Source organism: Malurus melanocephalus, unplaced genomic scaffold, assembly GCF_030028575.1.
Source record: "Malurus melanocephalus ecotype Western Australia unplaced genomic scaffold, MMel_1.1 scaffold_57, whole genome shotgun sequence".
NCBI classification, from domain to species: domain Eukaryota; kingdom Metazoa; phylum Chordata; class Aves; order Passeriformes; family Maluridae; genus Malurus; species Malurus melanocephalus.
The window spans coordinates 1,193,799-1,204,787 of NW_026623289.1; the positions used below are offsets into that span (position 1 = coordinate 1,193,799).

Genomic DNA, 10,989 nt, shown 5'->3' on the forward strand with positions numbered 1-10,989 from the left:
ACCCCTTGAATATGGGCAGAAATTTCCACATTTCCAAAAAGGCTGCTGCTTTTCTCTTATGACTGCCAGGAGCAGCCTACTCACCACATGGCAGCAGTGGGAAGAGGCTGTGTGGCCTCACGTTCTACCCCTGCACCACAGCAGCACCAATCTCTGAAAAACAATACTTCAGGCTCTAGGAAACCCCAATGGCTACCAAYAAGCCCAGGCACTGCATTAAACTATGTTTAAGTGAAGAGGATTATGTACTTGTTTAGCTGAAGAAAATAGCCACTGTACATCTACCTTGATAAATCTTACAATSTTTTAATAGTGGGGCCTGCTATTAAAAAAAAAAAAAATCATTCCTTTCAGGGGAAATCTTCAGATTCTTTGGAAGATGAAAAAATTGTTATAGAGAAACACAAACCACATTTACTAAAAAAAGAGATGATAGCAAAAATAGCTCCCATAAAACCCTTAGCAAGGGTGATGCTGACAATTCTCTTTGAGAAAGCACAAGCTAAGATGATTTGCACTCCTGAGAAAGTACAAGCTATGAAGATTTGCTCTGCTGCAGTCCTGACTTAGATTTCTGTAGCGTGTTACTTCAACACTAGTGAACACTGTTTCTTAGCAATCATACCTGGATTCTTAAAGGCAACAAACTTGACACTATTTTGAAATAAATACTTTTGCACATTTCAATGAAAACTTACAAAAAYACCTGGAGAGTAATTTTACTCCCTAGCCTTCCTTCTTCTGTACCAAGCAAACTACTTTCATTTAAATTATTACTTCCTGCTGAAATAGTTAGAGTTAAAAATCTGTASACAGTATAAAAGTATTCAGTGACATAAAAACGTTCTTTAACTACAAGGATTATTCTTCCTCTTAAAGAAAAGATTATGGTGTCAATCCCTTGACCGTACAGCACTGAATAAACACTAGCTACTAGCTAGCATTTCAATTATCATGATACAGCAAATCTGTATCCTTTTAACTGCAGACAATCCAGATGACCTGCCCATCTAATTCCAAAATCTCTTTTAGACTCAGACATATCTGGAATTCCACAGTGATGCAGGCAAACCCCATCTTGCACTTCCTTTTCACATACTGCAGCAGACAGAGAACCTGAGATGATGTGACTCCCTCCTACACATTATTATGCCTAGCCAAATTATTTGTGTAAAAGGAATCAAGGGCAAGTAYCCTCTTTCTGGCATATCTCACCAACTGCGTTTTAGTTTTCCAAAGGCCTAAAAATATAGTGATTAAAACACACAATAGCAACATGTCCTAAAATCACTACAGATTCTCTGAGAAGTACTAGATCCTACAGTTGATCTGTATGTATAGTAAGCATGTAAGAGAAAAATTCATTATCTGTATACATTCTCAAGCCCTTCTAATATCTCAGATTTCAAATGAAGCTGGATAGATATTAAGATCCTTCTATGCATTTGTTATCACATCAAAGATTACTCTTTGTCAAAGCTGAATAAGTGCAAAAGAAATCTGACAGGCACGTTTGTGTGTCTAAGGCAGTTGAGTAAACCCAGTCAAGAGGCCAGAGGAGCTACTCTAAAAGCCACACTTYCAAGAAACTATGGCTAATAAACTCTTCATTAATCGAGGCTGCTATCATCTGTTACATGCTGGTAGTACGGAACTTCCTTACTGGATATCTGAAACAGCCCTGTGGCAAGATGCAAACCCCATTCTTTTCCAGAATAATAAAACTGAACAYAACCCTATTCTGCTGTTTGGTAGCTGAGCCAAATCTAATGCTGATTTTTAAAAAAAAATTAGTTATGTCCATGGAATCTTTGAAGGCAGACAGACTGCAGCTCTCCAAGTCTCCTACCCCTTGGAGCAAAGGAGTTGTCTCCCTTCTGTACCACTGTTGTGTCAACAGCAAACAGCGTCTCTTGGCCTGCCTCAAGTACTAAGCAAGTACTTCCTTAGTTTCTGTAGCACTAATAAACTCTTCTAAGCAGCCACCAATGGACCTTGAAAAAGTAGAGCTTTTTACCTTCCTGAAAACACCAACACTATATCGGTTTAGGCCACAGGGGATTTGCCTTCTGCATATGACAACAAAGCCTACCTCACTGGATCACTTTAACAAAATGATCATGGCTGTATTAAGAGCAGTTACATAAAGACAGAATAAACTTACTTAAATCCATCASAAGGCAGAGGTTTAATCGCTTAAAAAGTAATTATAATTACCCTCAGTTATTAAAAAGTCTTGTCACAAGAATTAAAGATACATCTTTTCCTTTACCTAKGAAAAATCTAGGCTAATTGTTCAAAAATTGCATTGTAGTTTAGTATTTTGTAGTCRCAAAGACATGCTTCATAAATGATCTACTTTAAGTGAATTGAAAGGAAATTTTGACTGTACTTTTAATTAAATATTGTCAAGAAGGTTTGAGTAACAAATCCATCATCACTATCAAATTCCACATTTTTTACTCTGAGTATTCCAAGAATCTACATTTATTTCTGTGTGAAAATGGCATTTKGCTCTTCACAGACTGGCCACCTTGCAAAACTATGTCTTCAATGAATTTTGGTAATTGTCTTCATGAGGCTGGTTCTTGCTGATGAGAGAGTCTTTGAGASTGGAATAGGGTTAGGGTACATAGGATAATAGAGGAATACAGCAACATCAAAAGCTACCWGTCTTGCTATTTGAAGTTGTCAATRGAGTAGACAAAACAYTTTTTCAGCTTGACTCCAGTTCTTTCATTTTGCATTGTTATTTTTGGACAAGAACTACTTTATTGACTAATYAAAGGAAGTATCCATTTATGTTATCTATTTATCTAATTTCTAAATAGCACTTAGGTAAAAGCACAGGAACGTTCCCATCAAATCAGTCTTCCAAATACATTAAAAACTCTATCAGCTTCCACTTACTAACATGAGATCTATTATCTTAACCAAATCTACTTTTTATAGCACACCCATAAACATCTAGAAAATGCTTTCAGGAAGGACAGAGAAGGCCACAGATTGCCTCATATCATTGGACCTGTGYGGGAAGTTCTGCTGAAAATCTACTGTGACTGATTGTGATGCTCTTACATGCTTGATGACATTGGAGAGAAGGGTTATTCGGACTGAAACAAGCAAAAAAAGCAATTTCTTCTGCAGACATAAAAGCAACRTCCACTAGCACTGTTTCAGCCCACAGCAGCCTTTAGGTTTAAYAAATCCTTAAATCTGGTTTTGAAGCTATTTACTAGTTTACATTAAGATGCACAAACTGTGTAGAGTCTTCCTTCAAGCTTTAGGGAAAATATCTCCTCCTGTTTAGCCTTCCAATAATAAAAAATAAAGAAATACAAAACCACTAACGCAATTCTTGCAAAAAAGACTACAGAAAAGGTTTCACAGTTCAACTCTTCAGGCATCATCCTTAACACTGAGAAAGAATTAATACTAACCCTTTAAATATTACATCAAAATTGATATTTTCAATRGCAACTACCAGTTATCAGACTAATTTTTTTATACTTTACATATTTAATTTCATAGAAAGCTTAGCAAATAATGCAACCATCTAGAAAAAACTACCTCATRTTACTCACTGTTTCTTACCTACAACTGCAGAAAGCTGATTTAGCTGTAGGRTTGGAAATAATTTCCTTCTTAAGCACTCCATAATCTGGAGGGTTTATTCTGATAGTCTGAACTCTACTGGGCCAGGAGGTGCTGAGCAGTACAGCAGGCCCTAAACGAGCACTTCACAAAGACACCTTAATATTCTGTGCACTCGCACCTGAGGATCAAACCATAGTTCCAGCCCCCTCTCCAGTGATTTTTCCCAGTACTGATTTATCTTAGCTAGTGCTGGGCTGAGCACAGGGTGTCCCTTTGGGACTCCTGAAACACTCACTGTGGTAACAGGACCCACCACCCTGCTGTAGGACACTACTCTTCTGGTGGACTGACACAGAACAGGAGCACATGCTAACCAGCAAATAAACACAAAAGTTAAAAGTTTCMTTTGAATATTGTTTTTTAAACCATCTCACTTGAATAATCTGTTTTGAAAGCATCCCCCTCCCAAGGATGGCAGAACAGTGGCCTCCTAAAACAACTGTTTTAGGATGCCATTAAAAGCACCATATCATGCGCTTGCAAGCTTTGCTCCATGTGCAGCCAGACTACAGGCTGCAAGACAAAAAAGGAAAAAAAAAAAAGTCAGCAAGCATATTTTCAGGCTATTTGTTATCCTAACAAATGGGTGTGGATCAAGATTCAATGGCCACACAAAGTACAAGCAGCCACTGTAATTCAAACCCCTGTGACTGCTTTCAAAAATGGACTGTGCATCTTTGCCCTCCACCTGACTTCAGCACAAACTCCAAACCCAAGRTTTTTTTTCTTTACTTAAACAATGTGTTCCAACAGCAATATTTTAAGTGTGCTAAAATCAACATGCAGGCCATAATTTTTACTTGTAACTACTGTGAGAGGAATTGATACAAACTGAATAAAAAGTATTTAAAAGCAAAGAAATTGATTCATTAATCTGCCTTTATCTGTTTTCTAAACGATGGAAAGGACATGKAGTTAAGTGAGAGCAAATTACTGCGACACTGAGACAAAGTCACCCTGTGGTGCCTCTTTTCAAAAGGTATAGAATGGATTAGAATGGATAACAAATTCTTTAAAAATTAGCACATATGGCTATGACACCTATCAGTAGCATARGAAAACATCTCTGCACAAATTCTTAAACCTTTGGAGTGCCACCCAAAGACCAGTATCAAGTGTTCCAAAATGCTCCCAGATCAGAATCTTAGGAAGCAGTCTCATTGCATCCTCTGTGTTAAACGTAATTCTGTCTTATCACAGGCATAGTCCTCAGGTGCACACACCAAATGTTCCCAAAATACATCATCCCTCAAAATTAACATGTCTTTCTGAGGATTCATGCACTCGTACCTCTAGGTTACTATCATGTAAGCTAGCACACTGCCAAACATCATCATGAGTTCTACACCTCTCCTTGYTTCCATGAAGTAATATTCACTATTCTGATTTAGGCTATTACATCCAGGGAAATGGTAAATATAAGCAATAGTACATTCTTGTATTTTCCACACATTATCGTTTTCTAAGTTCAGAGGAATTCAGAGACAGAAATGGCCACAGAATCATTTGGTCTGGCTTTCTGCAAACATCAGACCATAAGCATTTATTCACTCACCAAGGTTATGGCTAGAGGTAAAAACCTAACGATGCTCCTCACCCAGCCATATATTTCATTCACATGCCTGTCCATAAATTAAAAAACCAGATACGTCCCTTTTGCTGGATTATCTTTCTGGAGAAGGGACAGAAAAGAATAAGGCTTCAGGCCCTAAGCACAACCAAAATACACTTACCTCCCCAGGCTGCCATGCAGCAAGCTGTGTTGATAAAACAAGGACAGGGAACAAGCAGCATGACAGTGGAASTACATAAGCTAGCACTGAGATGGAAGAACATTTCATCTACATCCTTAGAGATCAATTATCTATTTCTATTCTGTCATCAAAATGTTATTGGAGGTTGTAGTCCCCCTCCTAGCTCAAAACTRTAACCTCCCCTATAGCCTCACAGATTAACACCCCACTAGTTGTATCAATGTGACTACACACTGTCACCCTCTACACTGTGGGGGAGAGATGAATCCCACTCCTTTAATCAACCCTTCCCCCTCTAAACACACACTAAATGTGATTGGGAGTTGGGRGAAAGCAGGGTGGAACATCCATGAACAAATGAAACATTAAAGGTGTGGTACACCAAAATCCACCGGTGGCAAAGACAGGGGAGGGATGACAATGTAATAGCAGCCTCTCCAAAATGAAAGCTGCCCAAGCCAGAAAAGAAAGACAGAACTCTGGCTTTCCCACATTATTCAAGCTGACATTGTTTGCTGAAGGAGCATCTATAAAAGCACTTAATCTTAAAACAATATTCTATTCAGAAAAAAAAAAAAAGCAGCAGAACCACACCAACACAAACCCTGCTCCTMCCTGTCAGTCCCTAATCTGTCCAGTCCCAGTTTGCAAATAATTCAGCTACTGTCAGTTGGAAGAAGCAAACTCAAGATATCGTGCAGGGAGGCAGCTACTGCAATCCCTTACAAACCTTAAAACTATCACCCTCTGCACTGTGGAATGGCACACATATTACAATCATAGCACATTGCCAGTAATCCTAATTTTTTGCTAACACTTAACTAATTAACTACTACATACAAACACAGATAAGAGTGAAGATAATTTATCTGGTAATTCTGAAAAATATATGCATTAATACAAACAGTCCTTTAAAAAGACTACTTTGTAGTAACCTTTTAAGTAGTATCAAAAAGTTGATTTACATCAGACATTTCTTGAACTTCGGAACATTAATAAGTGCAATGTTAACTTTTTAAATGGTTTGCTGGAGTACATCACATAGTAAATGTAATATAATCAGCCACCACCACACCAATACTACAGATATGTAAGGTACCCAGTACTACCCACCAGACTGATTTCCTTCTTTACTCTACTCACTTTAAAATTTAATAAAATCAGCTATGTTTCTGACATAATCCCAGAAACAAAATCTAAACATGATGAATGGGGTTTATGGCAGGTATTTACAAAAGAATCAATATATTAAACTGTTCACTTTTAAGTCTACCCACAAAAGATATTTTACTGCTTTTACTTTTAAGGAATACTTGATACTGAGAAACCATGTACAAAATATGTCCATTTAAGCAGACAGCAGAAGGAAAGCATATTAGAAATATAAGATGGCATGATCCCATGCTTCCTCGTTTTGAGCAGGAAACATGGCCAACAATAATTATTTGACAAACTAAATTCATTTTAATTCTACATACACATCAAAAGACAGCTTGCAGAGTAAAAACTGTTTCAGACTGCAGTTAAATAGCACCGTCCCCAGGAGATAAACTGGATTCAAAGAAACAAACAGTGATTAAATCAACACACAGATACTATTACTTTCATCTGTTTTCTTTGCTGACTGAATCTGAAGAAAACTGTCAACTATCAGAGACTGTCTTTATACATTTTAAGAAATGAGCATCTCTAATGTTAACTGTGCTTTAGTGTTCAACCTTTGTTCACCTTCCCAAATATATTATGGGTACTAGAAGCATACATGTGCCCTCAGYCCTATTTGCCCTTTCAGTATGGCCTGTTACTAATAAGTACGTTAACTGTCTAGCACAAAAAAGCCCCAAGTATAGTGTCATCTCAWGCCTGATGATTACAAAGCACCTCACATAAAACCCTCTGGAATTCCTGTATCACTGGAAGCATCTCTAATTCTGCCTCTGATTCTCATAACAAAGTGCCCAATTTAAATCCCGSAAGATGACAGCAACAAATATCTCAGCAAATCGAAGTAAGAAAAAGTGCCCTGTTTCCTGGTCAAGCATTTATTTACAATTTTTCAAAGGAATCACACTTTCTCCTACATCCTACTTTCAGAAAGGAAAACATTTCACTAAATAAAATACTGGAAAGGCTTTAATAGCTCAAAAATACCTGAACCTGACTGCGACTCAGGATAACTACTACAATCAGTTCTATTTTGAATTCAAAAAGGATTCTTTTTAGAGTGAACAAAGTGTCTCTGACTGGTACCTGGTTACAACAAATGTGTATTAGACATTATGTCTCTCATGCTTTTGCCTGAWGGAAAATGAGAGTTAACAYTGAAAATAAAYGTCTTCCTAAACTTTGGTCAAGGTAAATACTGTGTTCTTGTAAAACAATTATAAATGCTTTGGAAACATGAAGTATTACAAAGACTGAATTAAGAGAAAAGCCTGTGGTCACCCACTTTATTGCACTGATGATGGAATTGGTCCATTTTTACAACAGTTGTGTCATACTGAACAACACCCTGGAGGCACACTGACTACAAAGGATGTTTATTTAACTAGATCTAGTGTGCTTGTCCCCATCACTAACTGCTACTCCGCTCTTCCATATTAAATACAAAAGTACACTTGGCTTATTTATCAATTCACTCAAATTTCTGTAGTTCTCACTCCTACAAAAACTTTATTTTACAAGTATTTGTATAATGAATTGAATTTTAAAATAATCATGAGCTATGCATCTGCAGAGATGSTATTAATCCCAAAGTAAATCCAATTGCACGTCTGCCACAGAAGTCAAACAGAAGAGATGAAATAGAAAAGGCACAAGCCCACATTTCAAGAGAAACAGAAGMTGCATTAAATTAACTCAGAACTCACTCAATATGAGGCTACAATATTTCTCCAAACTCTCAATTAAATAAGAGATGTATAYAGGTATGTGTGTACACACAGTAAGATAGAGAGAGAGAGAGGTGTTGAGAGTAAGTAGTACATGAGTGAGGGGCTTCTGACATGAGCATGGCAAGTTCCCCATAAACACAGGAAGCAGGAATTGTTCTTATATGCCTTAAATGTCTGTACAGTATATTTTGTTCTATGTCACTATATTTTGTTCTATATGTTTGTGACAGATTCAATTGTATTCAGATTGTATTCGGGACTCCTGCATATTTAATTACAAACTATGTATGTGATTCCTCTTTCACCAAACAATAGACCTTTTAAAATAATCCATTTCCATTAATAAGGCACTACTAACCATATCACAGGAATGTGACAAACAATTAATGAGACTATTTCACAGGACCATAGGGAGGGGAAACTTTATTCTTTTTTATTTATATATGGTAGCAAGTAAATGGAATGTATGCTCAAATTGTTGTTAGAATTTCTGATTACTGGAACTCTCCAGCTCCATCATCACCCTTCAGAAACATGAAGGTTGCCAAACTTTAACTGCAACATGATGCAGAAGTGATGCTGCATTAATGAGCGAGTTTCAGGAATGGACAATTGTAATTCTCTGCATTTACCCACACACTTCTGCATTATGTGAAATGTCTACCTAAATGGAACTGCTAGAGCTCTCCATAGCTGCTGTAATTTCATGGAAAAGTCCTCCTAAACCATGTGGTCACAAATATAATTGCGCAAATGACTTAGAAGGTCTTCTGCTCAGCCTCACCAGATAGATCAGCTTTCTCTCTGCTGCCAGTGAATGCTGAATGTGTAACTTCCAATTGTATCTGTAATCCCAGGGTTATAACATCCTCTATCATGTTTCGCTGAAGCTTTGGAATTCATACTCAGTTAAAATAAAGCTACTTTCCAAAAGAGTTTTATATCAACCGTGCGTTCAAGAAGGTGTTGCTTTCAGTTCTGTTGGGCTTTTTTTTTTTTTTTAATTAAAATGCTAAACTGTCTAAAATCTGGAAGGTTCCTCTTTAGCTTCCAGTGGACACCCTCTGCACATAAGGCTCCTATTTAAGTGATGAGCAAATGCAAAAGTGGAAGTGAAAGAGACAATTACTTTGCAGAGTAATTGTTGCTAAACCTTCTGCCAATCACAAAACTGCTAAAATTAATGTTAATTGTTTAGGTTTTTTGTATTTTTATGTATAACATAAAAGCATGCTATATGAATGACACTGGCTCACAATTTTGGTGTTCAAAGCAGACTATAAAAACAGACTTTTGCTTCTTCCTAGCTGTTTTTGTTTTCTGAGTCTGTATTCTGACTTCATGACCAGTATTTTGAGTACTGATACATTTACATCATATCCATAAACAGAAATCACTAACAAGGAAAAAAGAAGGAGAAAAAAARAGAAGTAAGAGCAGCATCATTGATTTAGCAGCCTCCAAATAGCCAGGCATCACTACACTAGGTGATGCCACCTTGATCATTAAAATATGCTTCACTATGCTTACAACACAGAATTCAATAAGGTGTCAAGAAGTTTCCTTCTTCTGATTACATACAACTGCTATGGAGATTTACAAATCCAGTATCTCGTTACTTTAAAATGTTAGGAAGACGAAAGCAAAATGAATAAGGTTTTAAAGTGTCTTTCTAATTAGCCTCTGCTCTAAAGATCCAGTTATCAATTAGAGCTGTTACGTATTTCGGCTACAATACCGTGTTTCTAACAAATGCTTTCCTTATTTTGGAGGTTTAGAAACCCGGGAAAGACCTAAGTCTATGAATCGCCTCCGACTAGAGGCACGGCAGGTGACCTACAATGCATAAATCCGGTCACTATGTACAAAGCCCAAAGAAGACCTGTCCTCGCCTCGCCTCCCACCAATTCCGAACTGGCAGCAGCACAGCCCCAAAGCCGAGGGGAGCGCAGACAAAGCGCCGCACGCCCGGAGCCGCAGGCCGGCGCCTCCTCAGCCCGCTCTGCCCGCTCCCTCCCAGGGCGGCGCCCGCCGCAGCATCGAGGGGAGCCGGGAGAGGAAACGGGGACAAAGCCGAGCCGATCCCCATCCCGGGGGACGTACCCCTGCCCGCAGCCGAGCGCCAGGCGCAACTGACAAAACGCCCAAAAACAGCCTCCCCAAAAATCCACCCCGCCCTGGGCGCGGGGAAGGACGGGGCCGGCTGTCAGCGGCGGCGCTGCGGGGGGACCGGGCGGCCCGCGCAGCCTTTTGTTGTTTGCGCAGCGGCAGATAAAAAGGGAGAAGAATTAAACACCCCACGCACCCACACCCAAATACACACGCCCCGGGTCCCGGCCCGCCGGCCCCGGCCCGGGCGGCTTCCCCMGCTCACCGCTCGGTGCTGCAGCTCGGGCGATGTGCGCAGCGCTCGCTGGGGCGGCGGGGGCCGCGCAGCCCGGGGCGGGGAGGCGGCCGGAGGAGGATGTCAGCGATGGGCGGGCGGAAGGGAGGAAGGAAAAGGATTTTTTGGGGGGAGAAAGGACCGGAGAGAGGCAGGGAAGGCGAGAAAGAAGCGAGTCAGCACCAGGACCCACTCAGTGCCTCCCGCAAGGCGCTGGCAGGGCCGCGGTGCTCGGCGCCGGGGGAGCGGGCGCTGACAGCTGCCGGCAGCCGCCACCACCGCCCCGGCTGCTGCTGCTGCG

The 10,989-nt window shown here is 39.7% G+C and overlaps 1 protein-coding gene across 8 annotated transcripts in view; it reads right to left on the reverse strand.

Moving 5' to 3' along the window:
• KLC1 (kinesin light chain 1) overlaps positions 1–10,989 on the reverse strand; it is a 45,113-nt gene extending 34,124 nt beyond the window's left edge. For 6 of the 8 annotated variants that reach the window (XM_057365718.1, XM_057365719.1, XM_057365717.1 and 3 more), the window contains exon 1: positions 10,680–10,988. The gene's annotated coding sequence lies outside the window, so the exon portion shown is untranslated. Of the gene's footprint in view, positions 1–10,679 lie in introns of all 8 variants that reach the window. The other 2 variants (XM_057365715.1, XM_057365716.1) reach the window with 1 other exon arrangement.